General features: G+C 34.7%; 2 long non-coding RNA genes and 2 pseudogenes across 3 annotated transcripts; 1 reads left to right on the forward strand and 3 right to left on the reverse strand.

The window, feature by feature from the left end:
* Positions 1-5049: 5049 nt before the first annotated feature.
* LOC148933857 (uncharacterized) lies at positions 5050-7607 on the reverse strand (annotated as a pseudogene).
* Positions 7608-11046: 3439 nt separating this feature from the next.
* Positions 11047-20242, reverse strand: LOC125220635 (laccase-14-like; annotated as a pseudogene).
* On the reverse strand, positions 14532-15371 carry LOC148933858 (uncharacterized). Its single transcript, XR_016137398.1, has 2 exons — positions 15297-15371; positions 14532-14790 (listed from the first exon to the last, which is right to left on the reverse strand). It is a non-coding gene; the product is annotated as an uncharacterized LOC148933858 (long non-coding RNA).
* Positions 15881-17385, forward strand: LOC125223905 (uncharacterized). 2 transcript variants are annotated; one of them, XR_016137397.1, is made up of 3 exons: positions 15881-16132; positions 16215-17062; positions 17225-17385. It is a non-coding gene; the product is annotated as an uncharacterized LOC125223905 (long non-coding RNA). The 2 variants fall into 2 exon arrangements; XR_016137396.1 differs by having other exon boundaries at positions 16215-16525.
* Positions 20243-20649: the final 407 nt, after the last annotated feature.

Consider the following 20649-nt stretch of genomic DNA (forward strand, 5'->3'; position numbering starts at 1 on the left):
ATAACTGAGATATATACAGTATACTAATACGTTAAATTCGAATTTAATTTAGCATAGGCATTGATCAATTGCTAACTCCTAATTTAAGACTATAGGGTTTTAGAAATCTTATGGTCTAAAATTTGCAACGTATAATTTTCATTTTTATTTATTAAATTAAAAATATAAAAAAAAACTATCACATTAGGGTTTTAGATGAAAATGTCAATATAGTATTTCGAAAATATCAACACAATGCTTTGAGAATGATAACACATTGCTTATATTGACATTCTACATTTATTATAGAGTTAAGGCCAAAATTGGTCCTGAACAATATGTCCATTTTATCATTTTGGTCCTAAATTTTATCTTTTAAATTTTTTGGTCCTATACATTTTAAATCGGATCACAATTGGTACTTCGTTAAAATTTCGTTAATTTTTTAACGGTCAACGGGTTTAACCCAATTTTTGACCAAATTAAATTGGTATTTATATTTTTTTACTCCCTAATTATATATTAATTATTTTAATAAATTATTATTTAAACTATAAAACAAATAATATAAAAAAATGAAATACCATTGACTTCATTAATATTTTTGATTCTTGATTATCTCAAAATTACCACAAACTTAACTAAACTTAATCAAACAAGCCAAAACTTATGTCGTTGTCACATTACACCTTTTCCTCGTCAGCGGCAGCGGCGACGACGCCACCGGCCCACCGCCAATATACATACAAATTCGCAGCCTTAGCAGGGTCGAGAATTTCTCCGCCGTGATGGGGATTCCATCGTCGTGGAGGACCAAAGCAGTATAGGCACCGAAATCTTTTCCTACGAAGACAAGATGATTATCGAAGATTAAGGTTTTGCAGATGGAGATCATGTTGCTGTTGCTGTTGCTGTTTCTCTGTGGTTTAATTTGACTAGATTAGTATTTCTAATTGGGGTTTAATGAATTGGGTTTTCAGAGTTAATTCAACACTTTTTCCTCTCTTATTTCCGGGAGATCGAGTGGTTTCGGATTCGTGACATTGCAGTCAACGAGGGACGCGATTGAGGGGTTGACATCACCGTCAATGAGGCCCAGTCTCGCGGCAGCGGTTGCAGAGGCGACGGCGGTTTCCGTGGCCCTCGTCGTGATGGCGGAGGCTATGGAGGCAGCAGCGGCAGCGGCAGTGCATATGGCCGTCGTGAGGGCGATGGTGGCTATGGCGGCGGCCGTCGTGAGGGCAATAGTATAAATAATAATTTATTAAAATAATTAAGATATAATTAGGTAGTAAAAAATTATAAACAACAATTTAATTGGGTCAAAATTTTGTTAAACCCGTTGACCGTTAAAAAAAATAACAGAATTGTTAACAGAGGACCAATTGTGATCCGATTTAAAATGTACAGGACCAAAAAATTCAAAAGATAAAGTTGAGGGCCAAAATGATAAAATGGACATATTTTCAGGACTAATTTTGGCATTTACTCTTTATTGACATATTTTATATACTATGTTGACATTTGTTAGCTGTACGAAAAATTAAAATTTTCAATTTTTTTTTCAAATTTTGACATCGGAACATATGCAAATGAGATCTCGTTAGAATCCTTATGAAATTATCTTTAATTTGATATATGTTGTGCGAAAAAATAATTTAAATCGAGAAAGTTATATGCGTTTTAAAGTTATAAGATATTTTTCAAAAGTTAGTTACAACTAATTTGTTTTAAATTGGCCTTATTACTTTATTGACTTTTTTTTTTTACTATATTGATATTCCGGAACTGATGATATAAACCCTTAATTTAAATATCTAATGACTATTATTTAGTTATAATTAACAATATAACACTCCTCACCAACAATTATTTCAAAGAAAATACATAGTTAATGTACCTATAGAAGAATTACACATAATTAAATGTAGCTATAGGATATAACAACAATTTCATTTACTACTACTACTGCTATCTACTGCCAATTGCCTCTATCTTCTTCCTTATCTCACCCTCTCTGTAACAGTATCACGACGCAAGCCCTTCTTCGCCGTGTATGTCTCTCCCCGTTTCTCTAAAAACGTCGAAGATAATAACATGAATTAGAGTATTCATCATTTTTCCATTTTAGGCTTATTTTAGGGCATTCATTATTTATTGCTTGTAGTTTTTACACACCACATCTTCTCTATGTAAAGAAATATAAAAGCAACAAATATGGAGGAACAAGAGAGATACTCCCTCCGTTTCGCCATAGTTGAGTTATTTTATCATTTTAAGAAGTTTCTTCATAGCTGAGTCATTTCCATATTTGGTAACTTTTTTCTATTTCTTACTTTACTCTTTCTTACTTTATTCTCTCTACTTTATTCTCTCTACCTTTTCCTTTATCTTACTTTCTTATCTATTTATTTAACACACTAAATATTCATTTCTAAAACTCCGTGCCCAAAAGTTTCGCCTCAACTATAACGAAACGGAGAGAGTAACAGAGAACACAAATCTTATTACTCTGTAAATTTGAAGATGAATAAAATAACAAAATTTACAAGATATTTAAAGGCAAAAGAAAACCTCTTCTATCTTAACTTATTGAAAATTAAGTCTCCTAAATACCACCAAATTAGGAAACTGAAAATATAAATAAAATGAAACAAAAGTTTGACCATTCCAACGGTAAGTTTCACTATTTTTCAACACTCCCCCTTAGTGAAAACTTACTGTCAACAACACCAAGAGTAGCTCGGAATTGTTCAAGTTTAGCTCTGCCAAGTGCCTTTGTAAATATGTCAGCAACTTGATCTTCACTTCCTATCTTCTGCAAATCGATCTCTTGATTCAAAACCTTTTCTCGAACAAAATGGTGATGCACTTCGATATGTTTTGTTCGAGCATGGAACACTGGATTTTCAGCAAGCTTAATAGCACTTTCGTTATCACAACGAATCAAAACCGAATACTTCAAGTCACAAAAAATTTCTTGGACGAGCCTCTTGAGCCAAACATACTCTTGAACAGCCATTGAAGCTGCCACATATTCAGCCTCACAACTTGAGAGGGCAACTGTGTTTTGCTTTTTGCTGCACCACGAGATTGCTGCTGATCCGTATCGAAACAATAGCCCGTTGTTGAGCGTCTATCATTTATATCACCAGCCCAATCTGCATCTACAAAACCACTCAATGAGAATAAAGTTCCCTGCTTATAATGCAATCCGAAATGCAGAGTATTCTTGATATAGCGAAGAATTCGCTTTGCTGCAACCAAATGAGGCTCTCGTGGCTTTCCCATAAACTGAGATATGACTCCAACAGAGAAAGAAATGTCAGGCCTTGTGATAGATTAATAGAATAGACTACCAACAAGTTGACGAAAAAGTGTTGCATCCGCTAGCAGCTTTCCTTCATCTTTAGCTAACTTCAAGTATGACTCCATAGGAGTAGTCATTGGTTTTGAATCCCGCATACGAAAACGATCTAATAAGTTTGAAGCATATCCTCGTTGCGAGACAAAATATCCTTCTGACTTTGTTACTTCTAGGCCAAGAAAACAATTAACTTCTCCCAAACTTTTCATATCAAAACGAACAGACAAGGCCTCTTGAAGACGAATAATTTCAGCATCATCATTTTTCATAATAATCATATCATCCACGTAGAGAAGAACCATTATACAAGATGAAGATGTTTTCTTGATAAATAAACTGAAATCAGTTTCAGAAGAGTTATAACCACAAAATTTAAGATATTGAGCAATTTTACCATACCAAGCACGCGAAGCTTGCTTGAGACCGTACAATGACTTCTTAAGACGACACACATAGTCTGGAAACTCTTCCGAAAAGAATCCATCTGGTTGTTCCATAAAGATATCTCTATCCAAGTCTCCGTAGAGAAATGCATTCTTCACATCTAGTTGCCAAAGCCTCCATCCTTTACAAATAGCCAACGAAATAATGGTTCGAATTGTTGCCATTTTAGCAATGGGGCTGAAAGTCTGAACATAATCCAGACCATATTCTTGAGAAAAACCACGTGCAACGAGACGAGCTTTATAACGATCAATTGTTCCATCAATCTTTTTCTTCAATTTGAAAATCCATTTACAAGTAATAGGTTGAATATCTTTTGGCCTTTTAACAAGTTCCCATGTGCAGTTCTTGATTAGAGCCAAAATTTCCTCTTTCATTGCTGCGACCCATTTAGGATCGCCTTTAGCATCATCATAAGACTTTGGTTCATCATCGCATGACTCTCCCATTAGAAATGCATAAATCACTGATGCAAGATTTACCTCAACATCATAGTCAGCTAAATGAGCAGGTGGTCTTCTTTGTCTGTTAGACCTTCGAGTTCCAGCTTCTGTCATCTCATTTTACTGCAAATTCTCTTCAGGAGAAGTAGCAACACTCCCGCTATCACTTGATTCAGTATCGTCAAGAATAGGCAAAAGATCAGTTGTGATACTACTGTCATTTGCATCAATTTGATCAGATGAAATTTCATCAAACACCACATCACGAGAGACAACTTTCTTCGTTTCCGGATCCATACACCTCCATCCTTTCCTGTGAGTGTCATAGCCAACAAAAATGCAATGCTTTGCCTTCGGATCAAGCTTAGTCCTATTAGACTTTGAGACATGGACGTAGCAAATCGAACCAAAAATTTCGGCTTATGATGGTATAACTCATATGGACATGGTTCCGTACCTGGCCAGGAAGGTAAGCGGTTCACGACAAAGCTTGCTGATTGAATTGCTGATGCCCACAACTCTCTTGGGAGGTTCTTTGCATGTATCCATGACAAGCAAATGGATGTAAGATGTGCCAATTTACGCTCAGCAACTTCATTTTGTTGTGGAGTTTCGGGGCAAGTCATCTGACGTCGAATACCATTCTCTTTGCAATAATTCATAAACTGACCAGACACGAATTCATCTCCATTATCAGTGCTCAGGCATTAAATTTTCTGCCCAAATTCTTTCTCCACTTGCTCCTTGAACATATTAAATTTGGAGAATGGCTCACTTTTCTGTTCTAAGAAGAAAACCCATGAGAATCGAGAAAAATCATCCACAATAACCATCACATATATAGCGATAGCCACAGTAACTTGATGTTTTTGTTGGCCCCATCAGATCCGAATGAAGTAACTGCAGCACGGTAAAAGCTTTACTCTTGGATTTTGAGAAAAGGAGTCGATGTGATTTTCCGTATTGGCAGCCAGAACAAACCACATCTGGATAAATTTTCTTGAACACAGGAACACCTTCAAGAAGCTTCTTCTCAGAAATTTTCTGCAATAACTGAAAACCAACATGGCCTAATCGAGCATGCCTGATGTGAGCCTCGCTGGCTCGCGGAACTCTCGCGACACCTCTCCGAACGAATTAGCCTCTCGCCTTCGCCACAGCTCGCTATACTTGTAATAAATCGAAAATAATGAATCTGCCATGACATTCCTCCGGTTTAAGATGGATATTTGGGCAATAATTACAATATGGTGGATGTGAACTCGACGTGAAGATGGTGGTGGGAGTGGAATGAATGACGCCACAATCGAATATGCACGTTCGATTGATAAGTCGATAAATGCCTTGAATAAACGAGCACTTTGCTACAAGAAAATTCAAGACGAAGAAGAAGAATCAAAGACTCTAACTCACAAAATATTATTCATCACAAAAAAACTTGTCCTCCTATTAAAGAACAAGACCAGCCTATTTATAGGCTTCAAAACCTACGATCAAATCCTAAACAAATCAAAATAGATAAACTCAAAAACCCGATTCTATCTAACTAAATTCCAGCTAATGCCTAACTCACGCAAATCTTAACACTAATATAGACTACATAATTTAAATATCAAATCCTACCCTAATCACAAATCTAATAATCGCTACTAGATATACTACAACTAACTATTAAGTAACTAATTCAAAAATAATACCCCATGTACTATGCGTTAGTTCCTAATTACCAATAAAATAGGAAAACAATATAAAATATATATATATGCATTTGGTATTCCTCCATGAATAATTATATCCTTTCTTGATGCATAGCTATCTTTATTGCACGTAAATTCCACGTCTTTCAGCCAACTTAATACTTCGTGCCAATTTATTCTCTCTCTTCTCGTGCGTGGCTTTGGGGTCGAGACGAGGATCACATCAATGCCAAAGTGTGGCACTATCATATTGACTTGTTTTCTCAGTATAAGCTTCATTTGCAGACAGTACATAGAGTGAATCTTTTCTCTTTCCGGTAAATAAAACATTAGCATCAAGGTGTTTTATTTTGGAAATAATTTTTACATCATGTGGACCAAAAAGAACATACCTCCCGGAATCCGCAATTTGAGAAATCGATGCAAGATTTTTCTTTAAGCCTGAACATGATAGACATCCTCAAGAGAGACATCCTTTTCAACGCAAAATTGGCCTTCATTTACTTCAGGGTGTAGCGAATTATCCGCAGTCACAATAACCTTCTTTTGATTGTGTGGGCGAATGCACGAGAGTAACGAATCATTCCCAGTTGCATGGTGAGAGCATCCCGAATCAACGATCCATTCATAATTGTAATATATGGAGGTATTAGCACTTGTATCAGCATCTACAACTGGATTTGGAGCCTTTAGCTTGGTAGATATCATCAATGGATAGGCATTAATCCCATTTTAGTTGTTCATGCTCATCGTTTTCATAAGCCACATTTGCTCCTTCTTTAGTAAGATCTGTGCGGCAATTGCGTTGAATATGGTTAGCTTTCCCACATCGTTCACACTTCACCTTCACTCGACAATTGCGCTTGATATGTCCGGGCTTTCCACATCTATAACATTCTGGAGAAGATTTCTTTGAATATCCTTCACCTTTGGAATAATTACCACCAGTTGATGGAGATTTTGATGTAAACCTGCTCTTTCCTTTGTCTTTTGCATAGAGAACCTCTTCGACATGAGACGAAGACTGGTTGTTACCACCAATTATTTGCTTTACCAATGCTTCTTGGTTAGATAGCAAAATTTCCAACTCTATGATGGAAGGTTGATTTACCCACCCTTGTAGAGATAAATGACATAAACTCTTCACGTAATCCTCGAATAAGATAGCGTCGCAATCGAGCTTCATTGACAGCTCCCTCTACATCCAATTCTGAAATTTAAGAACATAAGCTTTTGACTTTCAAAAAATACTCTGAAATCGTTAGCTTATTCTGAATGGTCCCAGCAAGTTAGTTCTCCAGAAATTGGAGCCTCATCGTGTTCTTTTGATTGAACAATCTTTCAAATGTGTCCCACACTTCTTTGGGCGATTGCACAATACGAACATGCTCAATGTAATCCTTGCTGATCGACGTTTGCAAAGCAAATAAAGCTTTGCCGCACTTGATCTTCCACTTTCTCCTCGCTTCTCCATTTTGTGGTGTATCTTCCGGTAGTTCATCTTCACCAGATATAAGATCCCACAAATCCTGTCCTTGTAGGTAAGCTTCCGTACATAACTTCTAATAACTGTAGTTGTTGGCAACAAGCTTTTCTACAAAGGTACTGCTTCCACCATTCATCTTTCTTAGAGTAATAATATCAAATACGTGATATGCAACCAGGCTCTGATACCATGTAAAGATATATAAAAGCAACAAATATGGAGGAACAAGAGAGATAACAGAGAACACAAATCTTTTTACTCTGTAAATTTGAAGATGAATAAAATAATAAAAATTACAAGATATTTAAAGGCAAAAGAAAACCTCTACTATCTTAACTTATTGAAAATTAAGTCTCCTAAATACTACCAAATTAGGAAACGGGAAACTTAAATAAAATGGAAGGGACTTTGACCTCTTCTAAATACCACTAAATATTGTAACTGAAAACATAAATAAAATGGAACAAAAGTTCGACCATTCCTAAGTTTCACTATTTTTCAACACTCTAACTATAACCATTACAGCGGGAATACAAAATGGAGTATCTTTTTAATTATATGATGTATTTGGCCATCAGCTAATGACAGTCATTTTTAACCCGACAAGGTTATCAGTTTTAAAATTTTATCAATCCTGATTTTTGAATTGAATGGTTTAATAATATTTCAGTTCAACAATTTTAACACAAAATCTCTTACTACTAAAGTGTGTAATCATTTAAAAACACCTCTTGAGACATTTCTATCAAATCTTATAAATATATATAGTACATACATATAACATATATACCAAAAATTCACTTCTAAGATTGATTTTTGGCATAATTCTTCATCTGATGATCGAATCAATCTCTGATCAATCTATGGTATGGGAACTTGGTTTCATAAACCAAGATGTTAGACCACTATTATATTATATATATATATATAGGGTTTTGATCTATGAAGACCAGATTTAAAAATACAGAAATGCAGAACAAAGTCATACGTAGGGCATTTTTAGGTCATAAATAGTTTATTTTTAGGTCATGCTAACAAAGCATGACCTAAAATGATGTTAACATGACATAAACCCAAATCTTATAATATGACCTAAAACTACTTAATTATGACCCTCCGTGTTTTGGGTTAATTATTGACCATTAGATCATCTAATTCTAGGGCCAAGATTTGGGTTGCATTTCTGAATTTAAATGCATTCTTATTTTGATCATCTCCATATATATATATATATATATAGTTGTAATCAATGTCGAACCCTTCTTAAATACCGAACTAGAGAACAAATCTGGGCCATAAGATCTAATTTTTTGATGAGATATGTCGCTGTGTAAATTTTTTTCGCTCTTCATTACGAGCCAATTTTACTTCATTGTATAGGTTTATTACTTCATTCTGTACGTAATACATTGAAACTACAACATGTTTTTACTTGCTTCAAGTAGGTTTTGAAATGATTCAACATATGTTTCGTTCGAATTCATTGACATGAGTTTTTACTTTATTCACATTAAAAAATGCAATTTATTCAAGTGAATTTATTACTTCATTCAGAAACGTTATTATTTCATTGGATAAGGTTTTTACTTCATTCCAGTAGGACTTCAAATGCTTCTACACATATTTCATTCATATAATTTATTATATTATTCCATGTGTTTATTACACCATATCAGCGTCGTAGCGGTGGTGATAGATATTGTAGAGAGAAAGAACGGCACGCGACGGCGAAACTGCATTTACGTACTAGAATGAAGTAATAATCATATTAGAATGAAGTAAAAACCTACGGAATGAAGTAATATATTCTGGAACGAAGTTAAATCTTCGTAACATGTTAGTATGACTTATTTACCTCTTAAGCTCGTGATGAAGGAGAAAATAATTTATAAATTTGTGAATCTCATCCATAAAAAACTAGATCTAAAAACCCTAATTTGGTATGGTTCGATGGTTCGGTCTTTAAGAGTGGGTTTTTTCACCGCAGCACATCTCGTCAAAAAACTAGATCTAATGGCCCAGATTTGGTCTCTAGTTCGGTCTTTAAAATTGGTTCGACATTGATCACAACTCTATATATATATATTCATAGAAGATGATAGTACTATAGCAACATCGCCTGCAAATAATAAAATTTTAAATACTATCAATGACGGACCCAGGTGGGGTCGGGTGGGGTCGGCCGACCCCACTGGCGGTCCGTCAATACCTCCGAGAACCTCACAAAATCACCCGTCGACCCAGCACTGCATCAGTTTCGACCCCACGCTTCGGCTGCTTCGTGTCCACGGAAGAGAAATGAGGAAGAGAATTTGAAGAAAAAAGATTAGGAGAGAGGTGAAATAGTCTCACCAAAGAGAAAAAGCTTCATGAGAAAATTGAAAAAGAAGAAAATTGCAAAAGTTCAAAAAGACGAAGAAGAAAGCGGCGCACCTCCGTAAATTTGTTTTGAGTAAACATAGGGAATTTTTTAATACAAATTTATTTTATTTCTTTCTTTTAATTGTAAACTTAAATAGTTCTACTCCGAAGTACTTTTAATATGTGTTTGCAGTTTGTTTGATTTAATTAATGTTTTATTAATAGTCCAAGTAAATTGAAAATGTGTAAAATATTAAAAATAATTGTCATTTAGTATGATTCTATAATTTGATTTAATTTGACTTGTATTTTTTTTGTAGTTACACAACAATAATATTCGTAAAATTACAAATAAAATGAAATTATTGTATGATGTGTTTTTTTTCATATTTTCAAAAATATGGATACTAGCATTATTTAATTACCGTGCTTAACAAAAATAATGCAATATTTTAATTTTATTAATATATATAATAATTATTTAAATATTATATTATGTATTATTAATTATTTTTCGACCCTACGAGTTCGATTTTCTGGATCCGTCATTTTCTAATAGATGACATAAAAGATTTTGTACACCTAATTTTATGTACGTTTAGTCCGCTGGATTAATTATTACTAGTAAAAAATGAGTGCTCCCCTGTTGTCCTTGATAGCGACCGCAGGTTATCGTGCACATTCCGTGCTCACTAACTTTCATGTCATGGCTTAGTGCCATCTTCTACGAGCAAAGCGGTGCTCGCTAAATCCCATATTTCGTTGAACAAAGTTTGCCAATAATAGTGTTTGCTAACGTGCTCGTCATAGTCCTTGCAGAGTATTTGCAAAACTGCGAGCACATGTAGTACTTGCCGATAATTGGTGCTCAAAAAACTAAATACCATTTTCAAATATATGTGTCAATAAACCATACAAACGGCGGATAGCAGCTTCCAGGAGGTTGTTTATTGGAATTTGGCCATAATATAACTTGACCACCTCTCTCTTAATCAATCAATGTAATTACTAGTAATAAATACTCACATATCAATGTCAAATCCTTTCACATATCTCAAATTAAAGAAAGTACTACATGAATTACAAGTTTGATCAATTTGGACTGAAATGAACCTTATTTAGTTATTTTCATGATATAATAATTTATCAATATAGCACAATCAAGAAACCATGGAACCTCATCCGCAAACAAGACAAAAACCCAGTTATTCGAGATAAAGAATAGGAATATCGACTAAACTAAAACACCATTATAATACCCTAATAAATCTAGATAAAATTGACAAGTAACCAAATAAACATATACCAGTATATAATAAATAAAGAATCATTGAGCCTCTTCTCTCTTCCCCGTTGTGGAATGAGGAATTCCAAATACAAGAGGTGGAGTTGAGTCTTCTGGCATATCCGGTTCCCCGTTGTGGAATGAGGAATTCCAAATACAAGAGGTGGAGTTGAGTCTTCTGGCATATCCGGCGGAGGCGGCAGCATCTTCTCATGTGGGATTTTCCCATCCTTGACAATGAACACCATTTCCATTCCCCAGCTCACGTGCCGCTCGAAATGACAATGCATGTACCACACTCCTGCAACGTATTACATACCAAATTAATATCAGAACTCATCTTAAAAGACCAGTCAATTAAAAAAAAAACGCATTTAGTCTATAAACCCCACATCTGTTATTGCATACCTGGATTGTTGGCCTTAAATCTTATAGCGGTCCATCCGTTTCTTGCAACCGCGATGTTTTCCATCAACGGAGGGTCGACAAGGTTATAGTTGGCCGGATCCTGGAATCTGTTGAAGTTCCCTAACCCGGAACCGACAACGTAGAAGCTGTATCCATGTAAATGCATTGGATGCTCAACGCCACCGCCGAAGTTGGTGCCTTGGAAAATCACTTCCACCGTCGTGTTATACTCCAACATACGAACCGCTGTCCCGAACGCGGATGCTCTCATGTCCTTATCCGGCCTTGCGCGTAGTTGAAAGATGTCGGCGGGAATTCGGGGAAATCAGTAGTGTAAACTCCATTTATCTGTTTGTAATAAGCCGTGAGAATGTCGATGTTTCTCGGAAGCAAAAACGTCATGTTGTTGACGCTCGCGAGCAGCCTTGTGGATCCTAAGCAAGAAGGTTTGTTACATGGCCCTTGGTTCACTGTGAGAGTGTAGAAGAAGGTTTCGTCGACTTCTTTAGGAACGTCAACGTTGTTGCCTAGGCTTTTTAGTTGCTATGTGAAGCCAATCGATGCAGCCGAGTCGTTGACTTCGAGGAAGGATGGAAGCACTGGTGATGGAGGTGGCGTGTAGTTTCCTACATACTCGATTATTCCAGTAGCGGGGATGGTCATGAATTCCCCGCCACTGCCGTAGACTCTGGCCGCCATGTAGTAATGGCTCGGCGGCTGGTTGGCTTCTAGAAGCAATCTAGGGTTTGGCCTGGCGAAATCGCTACGTAATCAGTACGTAGCGGTTGTGTACGCCATCGGTGCCGACCACGGTGAAGTTGTGGTTGCCCATTTTGAAGAACATGATGACACCATTAATTAATTTGATTAGGTAACTTTGTCCATATTCCACTTGCAATATGCATGTATCTGCACCAAAATAAATTAATTAATTTTATAGTACTTCCTCCGTCCCTGAAAATTTATCACCTATTTCCTTTTTCGTCTCTAAAAATTTGTCACCTTTCACTTTTACTATTTTTAGTAGGAGTAATGCTATGCAGCCATAATGTGACCAGCCACACAATGGCATTTTTGTAAATAAATATAAAAGTCAATGCAATAAATTAATAGTAATAGTTAGTGCTAAGATAATTTTACTTATTTACCCTTTTCTCAATTTTTTACTTCAAATTTTAAATTTACAACATTCTCTCTCCATAATAATTTATGCACAATTTACGTCAAATTATATGCACAATTGTATTGGAAATAATCATATCATACCTATTAACTAAGAGACATCACAATATATCATAAATAAATTGTGTTAATAAGTACTCCCTCCGTTCCATAGTAATAGAGGCATTTCATTTTGTGCACTCGTTTTGAAAAAATAATTATAAATAGATAAAGTGAAGAAAAAGTAAAGTAAGAGAGAGAATATTGTAGATAAGACTCTTCTCTGTATTATTCTTTCTCTTAATTATTCTCTCTCTACTTTAACTATTTATTATCATTTTTTCAAAATGAGTGCAGAAAATGAAATGCTTCTATTACTATGGAATGTAGGGAGTACTTAGTATGTATGCTTGCAAGTTTTTAAGTACATCAACAATGGGGATATATACAAAGGATAGCAATTACTGCATGTTAACATATTAATAACGTTAAAAAATCAAAACATCAAATACATACATAAAATATAAATAATAATTGTAAAATAATGGAGTAGATCATAAGTCTTGGAAAATCAATTAAACATTCTATTTCATCTTTTACGTGTATTTTTTTTGTCTTATTAGTGTCATTTATCTTTATTTTTATGTTTTTCTTTGATTTTACATTGTGGTGTTATTTAATACTTGAAAGTATTTGATCCCAAATTATTAAATAAATCTAAGATCAATAAAAATTCTTTGTTAAATTGAAGATCAATTCAATCTCCAATCTAATCTAATAGGAGTACTAGATGACACCCAATTAAATCGAAAATCTACTCAGGATCTAAATTACTGAAATGAATGAAAATTAATTTGAATATAAAATTATACGATCGAAATAATTAATCTTTAGTTCCATTAAAGATCATTTAGAAATATTTAGTTCCATTAAAGATCAATTAGAAATAAATAGTTGAAGTTTAATTATAAGTAGATAAAGCATATTATTAAATTATAAAATATCATACTATAGTTATATAATATAACAAACTGTTAACAAAATTATAATTATTGATAATACAATTATCATTGATAAATAATCTATAGTAGTATCACAAATGTAGGATCATACTATACATGTAAAAAATGACACTGCATATTGTGTATATATTTTCACGTGAGATATCATTTATAGTTGATTCAAATTTGCAATTTTGAATTTCAATTTATATTATATTATATAATATTATATTAGAGAATCAATTGTAGTATATAGTATCATATTAATTGAGTTTGTTTATAACAATAAATATTCTTTGCTTGCAACAGCATATTGTATTCTTAATTTGCAAATGTAATATCACGTGGCTTTAAATGATAATTTACTTGGTACAATCCATTAAAAAAAATTAATTTTTAAAATAAAAATTATATATGATATTTGAACTTAAGGATTTGATTTCCAAATGTCTTTAAATTTGTCTGACATAGACAAGAGTGCGTACTAGAAAAAAAAATACATAAGGCGTAATTGCATGCTTATGTTATGGGCAATTGAAATTTTAGTTGATTTCTACTTAGTATCTCATATGATCTTCGGTTGAGGATTCAAATTGAAAATAATTGAGTAACTGAGAGTTTCTATTGATTTGTGATTTTATTTTGAACAATTATGAATTTTAATTGATCATATTTTAGTTAATGATTTCAACCGAACTTTTTTTTTTGTTATGGACTACACAATAGTACTCCGTGTCACAATTTTTTTATGAACCATTAAAAATTTCAGTTTATTTTAAAGATATTTAATAATAAATATGTCACGACCGCACCTTGCTAAGGATAGCATCGCTCGGTATATCGTGACTAGAGGAGGGAATTAAGAAGAGGGAATAGAAAGTGGACGAAAGAATTAACAATAAGACACGCAAATACTTTTTCATAAGATAAGAGAGGTTCTCAAGACAACGAAGGATCATAAAATCAAGAATGTTTATCAAAGGTTACTCGATAGTAGACATTGCTCTTACGACCCATACATTACAAAAACTATCATGCACAGCGGAAGGAGTTGTAACCACATGGTCATATGTATGAAGACACATGCCACGAAAATCCTACAAAAGAGATGAGACGACCACCAACTCCACTCAGCCACCATTTCATCACTTGCTCAACCTGCGCATTTAGAAATACATGCAGGGTGAGTACGGGGTACTCAATGAACATATTGCCGAAAGATACAAATATATTAGAAAAAGTTATTATCATCCCATCACAGTAACACACGGAGGTTTTTCTTAAAAGGCCCGAGTTTACTAAGTTCATTTTTATAAAGTTCGCTTGATCAAGCTAAGTTCATTCCAGCAATCCGCCATATCTGATGGTTCATTGTGTGTCGGGAAGGTGGCCACCTTCCACGATCACATTGACCGGCCAACCCTTACGATGACTCACGGTCCATTCCTTTGTGTACACTAACTCGAATAGGAATTTGATCCTATTGGAGCCGAATTCGATTCATTCATTCATTTGGCATCGCCAAACAGATAAGCATCATAAAACAAACAATTTATGGCACGATAACATTTTAAAAAAAGAATAAGTGCGATTTTATCAAACAAAAATTATTTCATATATTTGATAATTTTATCCACACTTAATGTGTTGGATATAAAGCCCACCTCAAAGCTTCCAAATAAAATGCTACAAAAGCTTGGCCTTGGAAATCAAACTCCGCGAATACGCCCTTCTTGAAAGAGTATAATGATTACAAATTAGTCTTAAGAACATACATAAGGTGCATGACATGAAATGATCCTACATGGAGTATGCATCCTATGTTCGAGGTTCGATTAAGATAACTTTACTCCTTTAATCTTATGGATCTCTAAATTTTATAAAGACTTTAAAAGAAATTGATAATTTATTTGGGAGATAGATTATTGAGCTCGTACATTCCTATCTTCGAAAAATTAATTAAGTAAAGAGGGTAAGATATTAATTAATCATAAGATTAATTATTTAAAAGCTTCAAACAAATCAAGTAATATCAACCCTAAATTAAGAGATAAGGTTCATTTTCTCACTTATGATCCAAAGCCCAAAATCCCCTTTCCTCTAAATATTTTGGCCCATATTAGAATAAATAAGAGACTATTCTACAAAATTTAATTGGCCCAAAGGAGAGGCCCAAATCCTAAATAATTAGTGAACCCTACCACTTCAATCAAAAAGAAAGGGAAGGGGGGGGGGGGCCTCTTTTCCCACATCTAACTCTCTCTCTCTGACTAAATCTCCCCCTCTCTCTCTCTCCGCCGAAGTTCGGCCACGGCGTCACCGGCGAGGATGCCGGCAGCTGGGGCGTCTCCCTCCCTCTTCGTCCTCTCTCTCCCGGTCTCTCCTTCTCTCTCGGTCTCTCTCTGTTTCTCGACCGACGGAGCTCGGCTGTCTCCGGAGAGGAGCCTCCGTTGCCGGCGTCCGCCCGTCACTCGATCTCTGCCGCCTTGTCCATTTTCAAGTACGTTTCTTTATCTCAAACCACTCCATACCTTAACACACACACAAACTCATCTCCTCCTTCATTCATGGTCAAAAACTAGTGTCGGGGTGCGGTCGGCTCGCCGGTGTGCGCGAGACCAGCCGCCGTTGACTTGCGGGCGTTGGGCAGTGGCGGAAGTGGCGAAGAAGAAAGCTGAGGGGCAGCAGCGGTGGCTGCCACCGTGTGACAGCAGCGGCGTCGGCGTGTACGGCTGCCAAACGGAGCAGCTGTGTGCGTGTGGCTGTCGCGAGTGCAGCAAGGTGTGCGTGGCTGCCTTGTGACTGCAGCAGCGGCTGCCCGGCAGAGGCAGCAGCGGCATCGTCCGGCAGGGGCATCGACTTTATTAATTCTAAGCTATACTCTCATCTTGAGGTTTCAAACTTAACACCTTCTTGTCTATAATGTCTTATGCCTTGTTAACTTTAGAAGAGAAGCATGTAATGGCTTTAATTCATTAGATTAATTGTCATGAAAGGGGTATTGCAATAGTATTGACTAAGAGTCCTACTTCAAAGTCTAAGTTGAGCGTGAAATTGTGAGAAAAGTCGGTCTATTGATGTTGATAAAGATGAGAATCATTGGAAGAATTCTACTAACATGGTGTGATGGAAAAAGAATAGTAAATGTGATGCAAAGCTTAGGAAATCAAAATGGTTTAGAGGTGGATACCTTGAGGAAAATATGGAAGCAAGGTAGTGTGTAGAAACTTGACTTCCTTCTTCAAGCACTTACTTGCATCCTCACCATGAGATAAATTTTTGTTTAGGGATTTTGTGGAAGAACAAAAGAATTAAGGGTAGAGATGGTGTGGTATTTATAGTGGAAAAGGATACATGGAAAAACATGGTCAATTCTCTAACCCATGGAAGCAAACTATTACACAAGAGATAATGACTTTTGCTAAAAGGGGTAAGTTGGCAAATCAATCATTCTTAATACCATAAATGGCAAGAATATTACATCTTGTCGCTTAAAAAGATGTGAGCCGTCGTTTGATAAGCGTGCTTGATGTGATATGATTTCGTCGATCGTCTCGTCTTGATTTAACATGCTTCTTATCCTTTCGTGTAGGTATCGGGGTTCAAGGCGTGACTATTAAGCAAGATCCGAGGGCATGGAGGGTATTTTTATTTTTATTTTTACTCTAATGTTGAACGCGATGTAGAATGTGTACAAACTTTTATTTGAAGCTCGGTCTTCATGGACTTTAAGAATCTTAAATATTGTAATAACACTATTTTCATTTACTTATTCAAAAATTACTTCGCAACGATTAATCATAACAAGGAGTAAAAGAAATTATGCGCAAAACTTATATAGGATATATACATATATATAGGGGAGCACTAGGGTGCGGTGCCCCCTTATTTAGAGTCACAACGTACATCCAATATGGTGCTGCCATGTGGCACAAAACATGCAATATTTTAAACACAAAAATGCAATCTAGTTGTATATGTATTTTCGCAGATTGCATTTTAGTTGTATATAAATTGCATTATATAGTGTTGAGTTTTGCATTTTCACATAAATTGCATTTTTTATTGTTAAGTTTTGCATTTTCACATATAAAAATGCAATTCGTCTATATATAAAATGCAAATTAAACAGTTAATATCAAAAATGCAAAACTCAATGATAAAAAATGCAATCTGTATATAACAAAAATGCAATCCGCCGAAATTCATTTATAGCTTCTACAAATGTGTATTGCATTTTTCTGTATACAATATTGCATTTTTCGTGCCACATGGCAGCACGTGGTTGGATGTACGTTGTAACTCTAAAATTAGTTGTTATACTAGTGCATCCCTATATATATATATATATATATATATATATATATATGGAAGTGATCAAAACAAGTATGTGCTTAAATCAAGAAATGCAGCCCAAATCTTGACCCTAGGATTAGATGATCTAATGGTCAATGATTAACCAAAAATACGGAAGGTCATAATTAAGCAGTTTTAGGTCATATTATAAAATTCGGGTTTATGTCATGTTAAGATCATTTTAGGTCATGCTTTGTTAGCATGACCTAAAAATAAACTAACTATATATATATATTATATATATATATATATATATATATATATATAAAGAGAGAGAGAGAGAGAGAGAGAGTCCCATTATCCACAAATCCACTCTTAAAGACCGAACCACCGAACCTTACCAAATTAGGGCTTTTAGATCTAGTTTTTTATGGATAAGATACAGAAATTTATAAATTATTTTCGCCTTCATCACGAGCCTATTTTAATTCATCCGAAGGTAAATAAGTCATACTAACATGTTACGAAGATTTAACTTCGTTCCAGAATATATTACTTCATTCTAGTAGGTTTTTACTTCATTCCAGTACATAAATGTGGTTTCGCCATCGTGTGCCGTCCTTTCTCTCAACAATATCTATCACCACTGCCATGGCGCTAATATTGGTTTAATAAACACATGGAATAATGTAATAAATTATTGGAATGAAGTATGTGAAGAAGCATTTGAAGTTCTACTGGAATGAAGTAAAAATCTTATCCAATGAAGTAATAACGTTCCTGAATGAAGTAATAAACTCACTTGAATAAATTGCATCTTTAAATGGCAATCAAGCAAAAACCCACGTCAATGAATTTGAATGAAACATATGTTGAATCATTTCAAAACCTACTGGAAGCAAGTAAAAACATGTTGTAGTTTCAAGGTATTAGGTACAGAATGAAGTAATAAACCTATACAATGAAGTAAAATGGGCTAGTAATGACGCAGAAAAAATTTTCACAGTAGCACATTTCATCAAAAAAACTAGATCTAATGGCCCAGATTTGGTCTCTAGTTCGGTCTTTAAAATTGGTTCGACATTGATCACAACTCTCTCTCTATATATATATAAATAAATACTTTTGATATTTACAGTCTTTCCTGAAAAAATTTGAATTAATTTTATAAAAAAATTTGTACAATACAATGTTTACACCTATTATTTATGATTTATTTAAATATTAACTTTAAATTATTTCATTTATAAGAGAATCTAAATACACAATTACCAATAATCGAATTTTATCATCATGAATATTCTAATTTTAAAAGTAATTTTACATATAACTAAATAAAAAATTAACAATAGTACTCCATAAAGCAATAAATTAAAGTAAAAAGAAAAACTGAAAAGAAATCGACATAAAATTAAGAATTAAGGTGTTAAGTATTTAAAGTTTTATATTTCCAAGAGGATTCAAATTATTTAATGACTTTAGTCTCTTCATTGTACTACATTCATATGGAAGGGTAGATTTGTCTCACAAAATTGATACTTTTGAGACTTACTAATTTCGAGTAAATCAGTATTGAGTGTAGAATTTTTTATTAATATTTTATGTTTTATGGCTGGCCACATTATAGCCATTTAACATCACTCTTTTAGTAGTGCATCCTACATTCTACTAACTCATTCTCACTCATATTTAATTTTAAAACTAATATATAAAAGTAGGACCCACATGCCACTAACTTTTTCAACCCATTTTCTATTACATTTCTTAAAACTCGTGCCGGGTCAAATGATGACAAAATTTGAGGGACAGAGGGAGTAATTTTTATTATTGATCAATTTGGTTTGATCTTATGACACTAAATTTAACCTTGTTTAGAGCATGGATACAAGTCGCCTGGTTGGCCGTTGATGAGGAAAGCATTGGATTCTTCGGGATCGATTCCACCAGTTATAAATACCTTAAACACTTTTTCAACCTTAGAATTCCACCACTCTCCTGCAATATGAGATACCTCAAATGTGAATATCTCAACAAATTGAATTCTCGTACATATATTGAGATACTATACCAATGATGATGGGAACATGAGCATGAGGCATGGGGAAAGGATAGGTCTCCCTCGTTGGAGGTAGGATGACAATTGCGCCGTGGACAAAAATTCTCAACCAATCGCTACGAGCATGCCACCACAATGTGCCTTCCTCGTCAGAGAGGATCATCCTTTGGGTGAAGTTTTTTCCGGGTTGAATTGGGTATTGGGTCACATAATCGGTTCCATCCGACCATGAATATCTCGTCATTTTTACTCCATGCCTACATATAATTACCATGAATATATACTTTCACTAACGCTATATTAGCATGTACTTATAACATTACAAGGTATATTTACAGTGGATAGTTATATTTTGATCGTAGTGATTAATAATATCGTCTGTCACAAGATCTCCCCTCCTAGCATATATGGTTGGCCCTGGGAATTGTCCTTTTATGGTGAGCAACGGCTTTTTGGTGCATAACCTTGTGCTATCAGAATTTACCACCTAAAACAAGTTCAAATTTATACTAACTTTTTTTTAATGTAATAAGAAAAATAAACAACCATCATATTATAGTAGTACTTACTTCAAATCTTAAGCTTCTAACTGATGCACTAACTTGCATTAAGCATCCAAGCAGAACAGCTAAGCACAGAATGAAAACCTTCAGATCTTAATATTT

This window comes from Salvia hispanica, chromosome 1, assembly GCF_029641045.1.
Source record: "Salvia hispanica isolate PSC_SH4W2 chromosome 1, Shi_PSC_v1, whole genome shotgun sequence".
NCBI lineage: Eukaryota > Viridiplantae > Streptophyta > Magnoliopsida > Lamiales > Lamiaceae > Salvia > Salvia hispanica.